The sequence below is a fragment of the Pongo abelii genome, chromosome 14 (genome assembly GCF_028885655.2).
Source record: "Pongo abelii isolate AG06213 chromosome 14, NHGRI_mPonAbe1-v2.0_pri, whole genome shotgun sequence".
NCBI lineage: Eukaryota > Metazoa > Chordata > Mammalia > Primates > Hominidae > Pongo > Pongo abelii.
In genome coordinates, this window is record NC_071999.2 from 86,410,820 (window position 1) to 86,426,333 (window position 15,514).

General features: G+C 38.7%; 2 pseudogenes; both read left to right on the forward strand.

The window, feature by feature from the left end:
- Positions 1-720: 720 nt before the first annotated feature.
- On the forward strand, positions 721-1,242 carry LOC100458952 (PWWP domain-containing protein 2A-like; annotated as a pseudogene).
- A 205-nt stretch (positions 1,243-1,447) lies between these two features.
- Positions 1,448-2,402, forward strand: LOC129049571 (PWWP domain-containing protein 2A-like; annotated as a pseudogene).
- The last annotated feature ends 13,112 nt before the right edge of the window (positions 2,403-15,514 follow it).

The following is a 15,514-nucleotide window of genomic DNA, read 5'->3' on the forward strand; positions in this document are numbered from 1 at the left end:
CAACCAATGCACACGCTTAACCACACACATATAGACAGGTGTACACACAGACATACCCACAGAAGTACACATTTGCACATACAAGTACATGCCACATACACAAACACACACAGACATCCACACACATATGTGAGAAAGACAAATATTAGGATCATGCTATAGAAAACACAGACAAAACTCACAGAATATCAAGGAAGATAATATCAGAAGGGCAGACAAAGAACAGAAGGAAGATAATTTGAAACAAGTTAAAAAATAAAGAGTTCAGTCTGCATGATGAAGGGTTCATTCTAAGCAGATTATCACGTTGTAGGCAGATTTCCCAAACTCATATTGTGCATTGCCAAATACTTACCCATCACATACTACCTACACTAGAATCTGGGCCTGGGGACAGCTGGCATATAATATTTACCAAATATTATAATGTTTATTTTTTCCCTTACAAAATCAAATGTCTGTTTTAAAGAAAAGGAAAAGTATAGAAAAACAAGAAACACAATCCATTGCCAGAACCCAACATTAAGTATACTAACAGTTGGGTTTTAAAAACATTTTCATTCTAATTTTTAAATCTATACAACAGATGTTTCATGCCAACTTGTTGGGGCAGCACTCTCTGAGGTGGGCGGCTTCACAAGCATGGTCCACTCCGGGTCTTAGAATTTGCCACTTGTTAGAGCCCCGTCAGCCCAAGGTGGAGGGGAAGCCTGGAGGAAAATGGCGGCCAAGGCTGCATCGGCGGCGTAGGGGGCAGCATACTCACGGAGCTGGGCACTGGCCAGGCCGGGCTGGGAATGGAATCTGTCCCTAGCAGCGAGGCTGGCACTGACCCCCTCCTGGTCACAGCCACTGAAGCGTCTGTGCCCGACTTTGGGGCTGACGCCCAGGAGTCCGCTCCTCAGGCCGTGCCGTGCCGCTGCCGCCGCTGCGGGGAGCTTGCCCGCAGCCTGGAGGTGGCGGGCCGGAGCTGGAGGCTGAGGGGAAGCTGCTGGAGAGGGTGAGGGATCTGCAGCAGCCACTCCTCTCAAGAGTCTGACCTTCCCCTCCTTTTCCTGCACCGCCTCTGAAGCACCCCCGGCTCTTGAGGAGCGCGAGGAGACGCCGTTTGCCTCCTGCCGCAGCACGGGGTGGGGGGTGGGGAAGGGGGGAGCTCGTGCCGCTGGGCAGGGGCGGCGAGGTGGGGACTCCTTGGTGTGGCAGCTGACCCCGGGCTCGGAGGTGCAGGTCATGCTGCACTGAGGATGTGCTTATCTTGTCGTCCTCCCTCGGGTAGAAGCTCTTCTCCGGGGTCTTCGTGGATCTGTTCAAAAGAGATCATGAAACATTTGGTGCCATAGCCCAACTTTTGGTGGGAAACATATGCAGCTCTTCTGGTGATGCTGTTTGGGCCCACATCCCTGTGACAGTATTTCCCAAAAGGGACTGTGAAGATAACCCGCAAGCCATGTAGCTTCAACGTCATACATTCCAAGAAGGGACGGAAGTCAAGTGTGAAGTGCATGGTACTGTTTCCAGTGACCTTTCTCCTGCCCTGCCTCATGTGCTAAGCTTGCCTGAAAGCCTGTGGACTTCCAAACCATCACCTCTTTCCCACGAAGGACCACCTTATCCTCCCTGCTTTATCAGAATCCCTCTAACCAATCAGTACCTCAGTCCTCTGCTCAGAAAATTAAGCTACCTAAACGAAAATATCTGGAGAAGAACCCACTTCAATAATAAATCCCATTAAACTATGACCTAGGCAAGTCCTATGCGATAAATGTTAAAAAAAAAAATGCTGTTGTTGAAAACAAAATTAGAAAAGGTAGTAATGGAAGTGACTGCTAAATATGATGGTAAAAAACAGAGATATGAAAATGTACCTACTGTGAACAAAAAACTAAAAACTGGCCATAAAGTGGATGGAAAAACCCAAAATGAAAGCCAGAGAAGAAATACTGTGGTTATGGTTTCAGATACTGCTCACAGAAGAGGCAGAGTAGTAAATGTTTCTGCTCAGGCAGATAGGTCAAAAGCTCAGTTAAGTACTAAAAAACTGCTCTAGAGTAAGAACATGGATCATGCAAAAGCTCAGGGAATTGTCAAAAATTGCTAAGGAAATGGCATGAAAGAAGCAAACTGAAATCTCTACTCCAAAAATGCACATTCAAAAGTCCATTTCACGGGTCAATATCAGAATCCTTCTGCCTGGGTTTCATTTAAAACCACAGAGGTACAGGAATGAAGAAAATGACTCTTCTCTGAAGACAGGACTTGAGAAAGTGTGGAGTGGAGAGATGGTCCTCAACTCCAGTCTTGCTGCACCTCTATGCGCTCACCAGGTGAGGGCCTTCTGAAAATCAGAGTCCCTGAAAAGGCCTGGAAGAGGCCAGCAGTGAGAGGTTCAGGACCCAACTGAAATGCATGCTCTTGGTGAACAAGATGAACCATAGACATTGGACAAAAAGGGCAGCAAAAGCATTATCTCTGGCCTTAAACCAAAAGAAATCTGACTCTTCCTGTGCTTCAGTGTGTAGCATTGATAACATAGATGATTTGAAATCATCCAACTCTGAATGTAGCTCCTCAGAAAGCTTTCATTTTCCTCCAGGCAGTATGCATGCACCATCCAAATCCTTCACTTCTTTCTCTTCAAAGGAAGAGAAAAAGTTCAGTAATTCCTTGAAAATGAATCTTCCAAAATTGTCTCTAAATGCATCACACCACATGGCAGGACCATATGTGTTGGGGACATTGTTTAGGCCAAGATACATGACTTCCTTTGGTGCCAGCCCCTGTTCTTACTAAAGATAATGGCCTTTTATTCCTGTAGGAGGACTGTAATTTATGGTTCAATTCTCCAGCATTTTTTTTTTCTCTTTTGTACCTTTCTCACTTTTTAGAAAACTTCCAGACACACTTGAATAAGAAGAGAAGGGGCCTGTATTGAAAGGCTATTACAGAGGCGGATAAGACTGCCAAGCAGCTGACCTCTGAAGTACAGGCTCTGAAGTAAAGGCTCCGTTGACAGTTTGAAACATAAACACAGTAAGGTAGGCAAGACCATTGGAAGTTGTCATAGATTTTCAGTCTATTTAGGGATAATTTCTGCTACATAACTTGGCCAAATTGGAGAGAGATTAAACTTAGTTGGCTATTTTAAAAAATACTTACCTTATAGCCATTTTTAGACTCAGAAGCTTAAACTGAACATGCAATCAAAATTTTGTCTTAAAGAAGTGAGATTTTAGCAATATTTATTAGTTTTGAAGTCTAAAACCATTCCAAGGCATAGGAACCATAGCCTCAAATTGAAATTGCATTTTCGTGAGGACTGTTAATTGTTACTTGTACCTAATACCGTGTGTGTGTGTGTGTGTGTGTCTATGTAAATTATAGCCTGTGACTATGGAACATGGACACAGGCTGCATATTGGGGATTGCTGTAAGGGCTGGTAAGGTGGGGGAATAGTGTGGATATTTAATGACTACTTATTTTTAATTTATTTTTATTTCAGTAGCTTTAGGGGTACAATTGGTTTTTGGTTACATGGATGAACTGTGTAGTGGTGAAGTCTATCATTTTATTGTGCCTGTTACCTGATTAGTGTACATCAAACTGTTGAGGTGATCAGACCCAACACCAGGTCGTGGGGGCTACGAAGTCCGGCAGAGTCAAAGAATTGAGTAAAAGACAGTTTGAGAAGTAAAGTGGGACCAGGGGGCCATCGTGATCGTGGAGGCTGTGAAGGCCCCTAGCTCTGGGAGCCCATGCTATTTATTGGTAATCCAACAAAGAAACAGGTGGTGAGAATGTGGGGGTCAAAAGGGCAGGTGCATGATCTACAGCTGTGATGGTTTAGCATTTATAAGGAACATGTTCTGCTACTTGAGATAATGGAAATGCAATTGATCCAGGAGCCTAGTGTGTCCAGAATTGGTGGGTTCTTGGTCTCACTAACTTCAAGAATGAAGTCATGGACCCTCACGGTGAGTGTTACAGTTCTTAAAGATGGTGTGTCCGGAGTTTCTTCCTTCTGGTGGGTTTGTGGTCTCGCTGACTTCAGGAGTGAAGCTGCAGACCTTTGCAGTGAGTGTTACAACTCTTAAAGGTGGCGCGTCTGGAGTTGTTCATTCCTTCCAGCGGTTTCGTGGTCTTGCTGGCCTCAGGAGTGAAGCTGCAGACCTTCACGGTGAGTGTTACAGTTCATTAACATGGCATGTCTGGAGTTGTTAGTTCCTCCCGTCCGGAGTTGTTCATCCCTCCTGGTGGGTTCTTGGTCTCGCTGGTTTCAGGAGTGAAGCTGCAGACCTTCACAGTGAGTGTTAAAGCTCATAAAGGCGGCCAGACCTAAAGAATGAGCAGCAGCAAGATTTATTGCAAAGAGTGAAAGAACAAAGGTTCCACAGCGTGGAAGGGGACCCGAGTGGGTTGCCACTGCTGGCTGGGGTGGTCTGCTTTTATTCCCTTATTTGACCCCACGCACAGCCTGCTGATTGGCCCATTTTACAGAGAGCTGATTGGTCCATTTTACAGAGAACTGACTGGTCCATTTTGACAGAGAGCTGATTGGTGCGTTCACAATCCTTTAGCTAGACACAAAAGTTCTCCAAGTCCCCATCCAATTAGCTAGACACAGAGCACTGATTGGTGCATTTAGAAACCTTTAGCTAGACACAGAGTGCTGATTGGTGCATTTACAATCCTTTAGCTAGACAGAAAAGCTCTCCAAGTCCCCACCCATCCCAGAAGCCCAGCTGGCTTCACCTCTTACTGGCACTTGCCATGGGACTTTGCGGCACCTAACCCAGGCACTCCGGCGCTCAGAGGGAGCTCGTCCCAGGCAATCAAGAGGAAAAGAGGGAAAATGAGAAACAGACGGAGACCCACCATCTTGGCCAACGACCCTGTGAAAAGGGAACGGCGGTTCACGCATGGGACCCAGCCTCCCATCAAGCCCAGTAGGTGTCGGCTGGCTGCACCTAGTGTGGAGCCTGCCAAGCCTGCACCCACCTAGAACCCACACAGGCCCTCCCTGTGAGCGCCGTGTGCAGCCCCGGCTTCCACCCGCACCTCTCTTTTCACACTTCCCCGCGAGCAGGGGGAGCCAGCTCCAGCCCCATAGAGGGGCCCTCATAGCACAGCAGCGGGCTGAAGGGCTCCTCGAGTGTGGCTAGAGCAGGCACCAAGGCCAAGGAGGCGCCAAGAGTGAGCGAGGGCTGCTAGCACATTGTCACCTCTCACTAGGAGGGCCAGAAGCAAGGAGCCAGCAAGTCTAGACAGATTCCAGAAGACACTATGCAAGCCCTGCCTCAGCTTTCTTCCCAACACTCAGTTTTTTCCCAACATCAAACCCAATATGCAGGTTTTCAGTTCTCATTCCCTACAACTTAACCCCTTCTGAGTCTCCAGTATCCTTTATACCAGTCTATATGTCCTTGTGTACCCGTAACTTAACTCCCACTTATGCGTGAACATGCTGAATCTAGTTTTTGATTCGTGAGTTACTTCATTTATAATATACACACACCACATGTTATTTATCCACTCATTGGTTGATGAGCGCTTAGATTGATTCCGTATCTTTGCAATTATGAATCATGCTGTGATAAACACACATATGCTGGTGGTGTCTTTTTGATACAGTGACTTCTTTTCCTTTGGGTAGATAATAGTAGGATTGCTGGATCAAATGGTAGGTCTACTTTTAGTTCTTTGAGAAATTTCCATACGGTTTTCCATAGAGGTTGTGCTAATTTACATTCCCACAAACTATGTGTAAGCATTCCTTTTTCATCACATCAACGCTAACATCTATTGTTTTTTAACTTTTTAGTAATGGCCATTCTAGTTGGGGTAAGGTGGTATTTTACCACCTTAATTTGCATTTCCCTGATGATTATTGATGTTGAGGAGTTTTTCATGTTTTTTGGCAATTTGTATATCTTCTTTTGAGGAATCTCTAGCCATGTTCCTTGCCCACTTTTAAATGGGATTATTTTGTTTTTCTCTTACTGATTTGTTTGAGTTCTTTATAAATTCTGGATATTTGTCCTTTGTTGGATGCATTGTTTACAAACATTTTCTCCCATTCTGTGGGTTTTCTGTTTACTCTGATGAGTTTTTTCTTTTTCTTTTTCTTTTCTTTTCTTTTTCTTTTTTTCTTTTTTTTTTTTTTTTTTTTTGCTATGCAAAAGCTTTTGTTTAATAGGCCCCATTTACTTATTTTTATTTTTGTTGCATTTGCTTTTGGGGTCTTAGTCATAAATTCTTTGCCTAGGCCGATGTCCAGAAGAGTTTTTCCTAGGTTTTTATCTAGAATTTTTATGGTTTTAGATCCTAAATTTAGATCTTTAACCTATCTTGAGTTATTTTTTTATGTAGTGAGAGATAAAGATCCAGTTTCATTCTTCTATATGTGGCTATCCAATTTTCCCAGCACCGTTTATTGAATACAGTATCCTTTTCCCAGGTTATATTATTGTATGCTTTGTGAAAGATCAGCTGGTTGTAGGTATGTGGCTTTATTTATGGGTTCTCTATTATGTTCCATAGGTCTATGTAACTACTTTTATACTAGTACCATGCTGTCTTGGTTACTGTAGCCTTGTAGTATAATTTGAAGTTGGGTGATGTTATGCCTCTAGATTTCTTCTTTTAGCTTAGTATTTCTTTGGCTATTTAGGCTCATTTTTGGCTTCAGATGAATTTTGGGATTGTTTTTCTAATTCTGTGAAAAATACTGTTGTTATTTCACATTTTTATTAGAATTGCATGAATCTGTAGATTGCTTTGGGAAGTATGGTCATTTTCACAATATTGATTCCTCCGATTTATGAGCATGGGATGTATTTCTATATGTTTGTGTCATCTATGATTTCTCTCAGCAGTGTTTTAAAGTTCTCCTTATAGAGATTGTTCATCTCCTTAGTTAAATATTTTCCTAGGTATTTAATTTTTTTCTAAATATTGTAAAAGGGATTGAGTACTTGATTTGAATCTCAGCTATGTCATTGTTGGTGTATATCAGTGCTGCTGATTTGTGTACATTGATTTTGTAACCAGAGACTTTCCTGATATCATTGATCAGATCTAGTAATCTTTTGGAGGAGTCTTTAGGGTTTCTAGTTACAAGATCATATCATCAGCAAACAGAGTTTGACTTTCTCTTTCCCAATTCTGAAGTCCTTTATTTATTTACTTTTCCTGATTACTCTGGCTAGGACTTCCAGTACTATGTTAAATAGAAGTGGTGAAAGTGGGCATCCTTGTCTTGTTCTGGTTCTTAGGGGAAATTCTTTCAACTTTTCTATGTTCAGTATGACATAGGCTGCAAGTTTTTTATATATGGATTTTATTATCTTGAGGTGTGTTCCTTCTGTGCCTAGTTTGTTGAGGATTTTTATCATAAAACGATGCAGAATTTTATTGAATGCTTTTTCTGCATCTACTGAAGTGATCATATGGTTTTTGGTTTTAACTCTGTTTGTGTAATGAATTTCATTTATGGTCTTGTGTATATTGAATCATCCATGCATCCCTGGAATGAAACCTACTTGATTATGAAGAATCACTTTTTTGATGTGCTGCTGGATTCAGTTAACTAGTATTTTGTTGAGGATTTTTATATCTATATTTATCAAGGATATTGGTTTGTAGTTTTCTTTTTTTGTTATCTCCTTTCCTAGCTTAGTATCAGGGTGATACTGGCTTTGTATAATGAGTTAGGGAGGATTCCATCCTTTTCAATCTTTTGGAATAGTTTCAGTAGAACTGGTACCAGTTCTTCTTTGAATGTCTGGTAGAATTTGGCTGTGAACCCATCTGGCCCTGGGGTTTTTGTGTGTGTGTTGGCAGTTTTTTTGTTTTTTTTTTTTTTAATTACTGATTTGCTCTCACTGCTTGTTATTGGTCTGTTCAGGATTTCTATTTGTTTCTGATTCCAGCTAAAGAGGTTCTAAATTTATCCATTTCTGCTAGATTTTCTAGTTTTGCATAGAGGTGTTTATGTATACTCAAATGACCTTTTGTATTTCTGTGGTGTCAGTTGTAATGTCTCCATTTTTATTTCTCATTGAGTTTATTTGAATATCTCTTCTGTTCTTTGTTAACCTAGCTAGTGGTCTATCACTTTTGTTTATCCTTTCAAAGAACCAGCTTTTTGTTTCATTTATCTTTTGTATTTTTTGTTTCAATTTCATTTAGTTCTGCTGTTGTCTTTGGTATTTATTTTCTTCTGCTAGCTTTGCATTTGGTTTGTTCTTCATTGTCTAGTTCCTTGAGGTGTGACATTTGCTTGTCAATTTGTGATCTCTTCCAGACTTTTTGATGTAGGCATTCAGTGCTATAAACTTTCCTCTTAGCATTGCTTTTATTGTATCCCATAGGCTTCATAAATTGTGTCACTAGTATCATTCATTTTGAGAATTTTAAAAATTTCTATATTGGTTTTATTTTTAATCCAGAAGTAATTTAGGAGCAGATTGTTTAATTTCCATGTACATGTATAGTTTTGAGGGTTTCTTTTGGAATTGATTTCTAATTTTATTCTGCTCTGCTCTGAGAAGATACTGGCTGTGATTTCAATTTTTAAAAATTTATTAAAACTTGTTTTGCAACCCATCATATGATCTATCTTGGAGAATGTTCCATGTGCTGGTAAGAAGAATGTATAGTTCACAGTTCTTGTGTAAAGTGTTCTGTAAGTATCTGTTAGGTTCCATTTGTTCTAGAGTGCAGTTTAAGTTCAGTATATCTTTGTTGATTTTCTGCCTTGATGATTTGTCTAATGCTGTCAGGGGAGTGTTGAAGTGTTCCGCTATGACTGTGTTGCTATCTATCTCTTTTCTTAGGCTTAGTAGTAATAGCTTTATGAATCCAGGAGATCTATAGTTAGGTGCATATATAGTTAGGATTATTATATATTTGTGTTGAATTGATCCTTTTATTATTATATGACTTGCTTTGTCTTTTTTTTTTGCTTAAAAATTATTGTTGCTTTAAAGTCTGTTTTATCTAAGAATAGCAATTTCTGTTACTTTGGTTTACAATTGCATGAAATATCTTTTTCCACCCCTTTATCTTGAGTCTGTAAGGATCCTTTACAAGTTAGATGTGTCTCCTGAAGTTAGCAGATATTTGGTATGTGATTCTTAAAAATCCATTCTGCCAATTTGTATCTTTTAAATTGAACATTTAGGCCATTTACATTCAATATTAATATTAAGATGTGAGGTAATGTTCCAGTGATCATGCTGATTGTTACCTAGTGACTTTGTTTCCTTCATTATGTTATTGTTTTACAGGCCATTTGAATTTTATGCTTCCAGTGTTTCCATTCTGTTGTGTTCCAACCTTTTGTTTCAAGATATATAACTCCTTTTAATGTTTATTGTAGGGCTAGTCTGGTATTGATCAATTCCCTCAGCCTTTGTTTGAGAAAGGCTATTTCTTTGTCATTTATGACACTTAATTTTGCTGGATACAAAATTCTTGGCTGACAATTATTTTGTTTATGGAGACTAAAGATAGGACTCCACTTCCTTCTGGCTTGTAAGGTTCCTGCTGAGAAATCTGTTAGTAGTCTGATAGATTTTCTTTTAGAGGTTACCTGATGTTTCTGTCTCACTGCTCTTAAAATTATTTTTTTTACATTGACTCCAGATAGCCTGATGATTATATGCCTTGGTGATTTCTCTTTTTTTTTGCAATGAATTTCCCAGGAATTATTTGAGCTGCTTCTATTTGGATGTCTAAATCTCTAGCAAGACCCAGTAAATTTTACTCAATTATTATTTTAAATAGGATTTCCAAACTTTTTGTATTTTCTTCTCAGGAACATGTATAATTCTTAGGTCTGGCCAGTTTACATAATTTCATATTTCTTGGAGACGTCATTCACTTATTTTCATTATTTTTTTTAAATTTTTGTCTGGTTGGGTTAATTCAAAAGCCTCATCTTTGAGCTCTGAAATACTTTCTTCTACTTGGTTTAGTTTGTTGTTAAAACTTTCCACATCATTTCATAGTTTCTTAAATGTGTCTTTCATTTCCAGAAGTTCTGTTTCTTTTTCTCTGAAATATCTATCTCTTTAGAAAATTTTTCATTCATATCCTGAATTGTTTTAAATATTTTTAATGTTGACTTTCACCTTTCTCTGTATCTCCCTAAGTAAAGTAGTAACCTTTTGGATTCTTTATCTGTTAAATATTTCATATTTATTTGGATCCACTGCTGGAGAGTCCAGAAAGATAATTCTGGTAATATGAAAAAACAGGGTTCTATAACACCCCCTGAAGATCACACTAACTCACCAGCAGTGGATGCACTATGCTTCACAAATATGCTAAAGGATTAATTGAGAGTGACAAAACCAACATGTAAAAAATAGATGTGGTGGCTCATGCCTGTAATCCCAGCACTTTGGGAGGCTAAGGTGGGTGGATAACGAGGTCAAGAGATCAAGACCACCCTGGCCTCATGGTAAAACCCTGTCTCTACTGAAAATAGAAAAATTAGCTGGGTGTGGTAGCACATGCCTGTAGTACCAGCCAGTTGGGAGGCTGAGGCAGGAGAATTGCTTGAATCCAGGAGGTGGAGGTTGCAGTGAGCCAAGATCATGACACTGCACTCCAGCTTGGTGACAAAGCAAGACTCCATCTCAAAAAATAAATAAATAAATTAATTAATTAATAAAATACACTATTGTTTATTTAAACCTACATAAATACAACCAATTCTATAATGACACATAAAATACTTAACTTCTATGTGTATTCTCAGTAAGAAGGGTGAAAAACCCTTTCCTCTGTTAACATAGGCTCTGGCTTGGAGTAGGGAGGACAGTGGGATGCTAAAGAGAATACCTGAGTTAGATGATTAGGATCTGATGTGCAGGGTAGGTTTGATTGTAACAATTTCTCGTGGTTTTTTTCATCTGAGAATACCTTGATTTTCCTTCCAGTCCTGAAAAATATTTTGCTGGCTATAGAATTCTGGGTTGGTAGTTTATTTTTTTTTTTTCAGTTCTTAGAAAATGTGTCACTTCCTTCTAACTTCTGTGGTTTCTGGTAAGAAACCCATTGTAATTCAAATTATTTTTCCCTAGAGATAAAGTGCAGTTTCTCTCTCACTGCTTTCAAGATTTGTCTTTGTCTTTGTTTTCCAAAGTTTGAGCATTATGTGTTTTGCTGTGGTTTCTTTGAATTATACTATTGTCGTTCATCCAGCTTCTTGATTATATAGATTTATTTCTTTTGCCAAATTTGGAAATATTTTTCACATATTTCTTTAAGTTTTTAGCTTCACACTCCTTATTCTCTTCCCCTGGAACTCTGATGACACAAATGTTAGCTAGTTTCTTTTTGTCCCACAAGTCCCTCTGACTGTGTTTATTTTATACTTTTAGTCTATTTTCTCTCTGTTGCTCACATTTGACAATTTATATTTTCTATCTTCAAGTCCATTGATTGTTTCGTTTTCCCTCTCCATTTTGTTGTTGAACACATCCATTTATATTTAAAAAAAAGTCAGTCATATTTTTCAATTCTTAAATTTGTATCTAATATTCTTTATGTCTTCTCTCTCTTTGCTGAGATGTCTTTTTTGTTTCTGAGTCTTTGTATTTTTTAATTGGCCCAAGCATGTTCATAATTGCTAATTGAAGCAATTTTATGATGGTTGCTGTAAAGTCTTTTCAGTTAATCCTAATATGTCTCTCATCAGCATTGACTTCTATTAATATTTTCTTCATTCACTTCGAGAATTTTCTAATTCTTAAAATAATCACTGACTTGTTTGAAACTTGGAAGCTTCTGTTATTATGTATGAGACTCTGGATCTTACTTAAATCTTTGTTTTAGCTGACTTCTTTGACACCACTCTCTCGGGACAGTTGGAGAGGGGGAATGAGTGCTGTTGCTTTGTAAGTGCTGTTAGGTGAGAGTGGAAATCTAGGCTCCCTACTCAGCCTAATAACACCTGGGGAAAGAGCTTCTCATTACTGCTGGGCAGAGATGGGAATTCTGGCTCCCCAGGTGAAATCCACTCATACTTTTCTGGCTAAGATGGCTAGGAGTGCCTCTTAAATGCTCCCAAATTCCTCTATTGACACTGTGGAGAGAGTGACCTCATTTGCTCTAGGAGGTGGTGAGAATACTGACTCTCCACTAACCCCTTCAGGCACCACCCTCAGCAGATAGAGGAGGGGACACCTTATTATTACTATTAATAGATGGGAATAGATAGCCAGATTCTTCTCTCTGACTTTGTTGATGAGGAAAGGGATAAGACCACCATTCTTCTTATGATGTTTGGCTTGAGTCAAGCAGTTATTGCTGAAGGTGTCTTGCTAGGCTGTCCATTCTGGTTTGTTGTTGTTGTTGTTGTTGTTTTGTTTGTTTAGGAAGAGTAAGATTTTTCTGTGGCTTTTATTTTATTTTATTTTTCCTGTATCTGTTGGATTGCCAGCTTCTTCAACTCCAAGTCTGGGATACATGTGGTGAAAAAAGAAAACCCAAGGAACTTGCCATCATGGTGTTCCTTGGGTCCTTATGTTCCCAGCTGCTAGCTGTTCTGCCTTTTTTGTTTGTTTGTTTTTCCTATTTATCAGGCTTGCTCTGTTTGCTTTTATATAACAATGCCAGGGTTTTTAGTTGTACATTGTGGAGGAATAGTGAAATTTTTGCCTACTCCATTTTCCCACATGACAGAATTGAGCAAATAGATTTTGAGAAAAGAATTTGAGTTTATTAATGGAAAAGCAGAAGGCTGAAAAGTTACTTACAGTCTGCACGTCAACTGAAACTCTGTGCAGAGATTGGTAATCACTCATATTCATTTTCACTCAGAATTATCAAGAAACAGACTGAAAGCCATATATTAAATCACAGTAACAATTATCTGACCAGTTTCTTTAAAAAGAATTTGTTAAATAGTCTTTGTCCGCACTTCCTACCAATACAACAGGTTTTCACTGGATTCTGCTTAAATAATCCAAATCAAGTTGTAACTTGAAAAAGCCTTTTAAGATATCTTTAATCTTTCATTGATATAGGTAATAATAAACCTCTTAACATGTTATAAGTGTTAAATAGGAATTTAGTTGCTTTACTGAAGATCTTCTGTGTAGGTAACATTGCCTTTAAAGTAATAGTTTTAAAGGCAGCTTGAGTTTATTTTATTTCCTTATATTTCTTTCAAAGGGTAAATAGTTCCAGCCCTAGAATAGAAATGCATACTCTCTTGGGACTCCTCAGATGAGTAGCCAAAGGGAGAACTGCTTGGCTACATAAAATTTAACATATTTTTAAGCAAAATCATACATATCCAAATGTGGGTTCTGGCAGTTTGGGATATCATGTCACTATGAGAAATTCCCAAAGGGACTCTGAAATGCTCATGGAATTACTGTGTTACAGCAGTCAACATAGTAGGCATAGTTTCTCTATAGTCATAACAAAGTATGATCTGTGTAATATACTTTGTGTAGTAAGTAATACAAGGGTAATATAAAACAGAAGACTAATTTTGCTTAATTTTTAAGTGTACCATATGTGATAAAATATGGCCAAATTGTAATTATTTTCATGAAAATACAGATAAATTCCAGCATTTAAAAAGCCTGTAATTTGTTGTGAACTTTGAAGCTATGCACGTGATGTGTTCTAGTTTATTATATATAATCAATTATGGAAAAGTTAAAAAATAACCAAATATTCTAGGAAGTAACTGTCTTTGTGAAGAAACCAGTCATCCAAAAAAATATTTCCAAGAAATATGTTGTGCCATGTTAAGCTAAGCATTTGCATTGTTTAATTCAGTAATTGTGAATCCCAGGTTCATGGACCCAGATTCTATCTGTTGGTGCACCTTAATCTGCTACTGTATTCCACAGTTATTGATTATACCCTTATCTGACATTGCCCCTTAGAAAATGCAGCTTGTGAACACCAGATGAGAAAACATACTTGAATAACTGGAAAATCTAAATCTACTCATATTGGACCAGTAACACTAATTTTTTTTATTTATGTCGAGAAAATTTACATAATTAAATGGAATAGCTGAGGTTTGTATAAATGGTAAATACAATGAAACACTTAACAAAGTCTCTCATCCTAATCTGTAATGGGCATCTGCCCCCAGGACACATCCACTTGTTTAAGATACTGTTTGCTTAAGTTCGTATCCAAAAGTGTAATACTATCCTTTTTAAAATTTTCCGATACCATTATGTATATTTTCACTTTGCCTAATCCACTTGGCCTTAACTCACAGTTTAAATTAATATTCATTGAGCACATATATTGTCTAAGACAGTGTACTATTTCTGCAAGACATGTAGGGATGAAGTACACACAGAGCCTGATTTCAAGAATTCCAGTAAGTGAGCCTCCAAACCCCACACCACCTTAGTGTACATTTATCTCTCATTCTAAACACAAAATGAAAGGAACCAGGAAAAATGGAAATCTATCAGCACTAAGAGAAGAGGCTACACCATAGCTGAGTAGGTCTGGGTAAAGAAGCTGTTTTGGATTGATGAAGATGAGCCCAACTGATTCCCTTACAAGAAAGTCTAAACCACAAATCTTGTGTTAATTGTTAATTGTTCTCATAGCCTCAGGGGATTCTTAACTAGGGAATCCTAAACCCCTAACGAAATACTTTCTCAGACTGAAATGATGTTGAACCCTGAATGGGTAATGCCGTTAGGCTTGAGAATCTATTTGTTGCCATAGCCCATTACCAAGTGAATAATTGTGCAAGGGAGAATCACAAACATAGCTTGGAAGGAAAAAGGAGAAAAAAATAAAGAGAAAGGACGCGAGTTATGGCCTTAGCTTGACTATATTTTCCCTCAGGGAAATATTCTTGGTGGTGTGAAATCTTAGAAATATTAAGTTCTCCCCATGGCTTCTTCTCAACAAGCCCAACAAACATGTAACTTTCCTAGTTTCTTCTTTTTTTTTTTTTGATGAGCAGTTAAATTTTATTTCCTAATCCAAACATTCAGTTTAACCTCATTTACAAGTAAGTTAATAACTGGTATATTCGTTTGCTAAGGTTGCCATAACAAAGCACCACCAACTGGATAGCTTAAACAATGGAAATGTATTGTCTCACAGTTCTGGAGGCTGGAAATCCAAAATCAAGGTGTTGACAGGGCTCTGTTTCTTCTGAAGATGTCAGAGAAGGATTTGTTCCAGCCCCTTCTCCTAGCTCTGGTGGTTCCTTGGCTAGTGGCAGCTAACTCCAACCTTCACATGAGATTCTCCGGATATGCATAGCTACCTGTTCAATGGGTGTTCTTTTTTTTTTTTTCTTTTTATTATTATTATATTATTATTATTATTATACTTTAGGCTCTATGGTACATGTGCGCAACGTACAGGTAAGTTACATATGTATACATGTGCCATGCTGGTGCGCTGCACCCACCAACTCGTCATCTAGCATTAGGTATATCTCCCAATGCTATCCCTCCCCCCTCCCCCCACCCCACAACAGTCCCCGAAGTGTGATGTTCC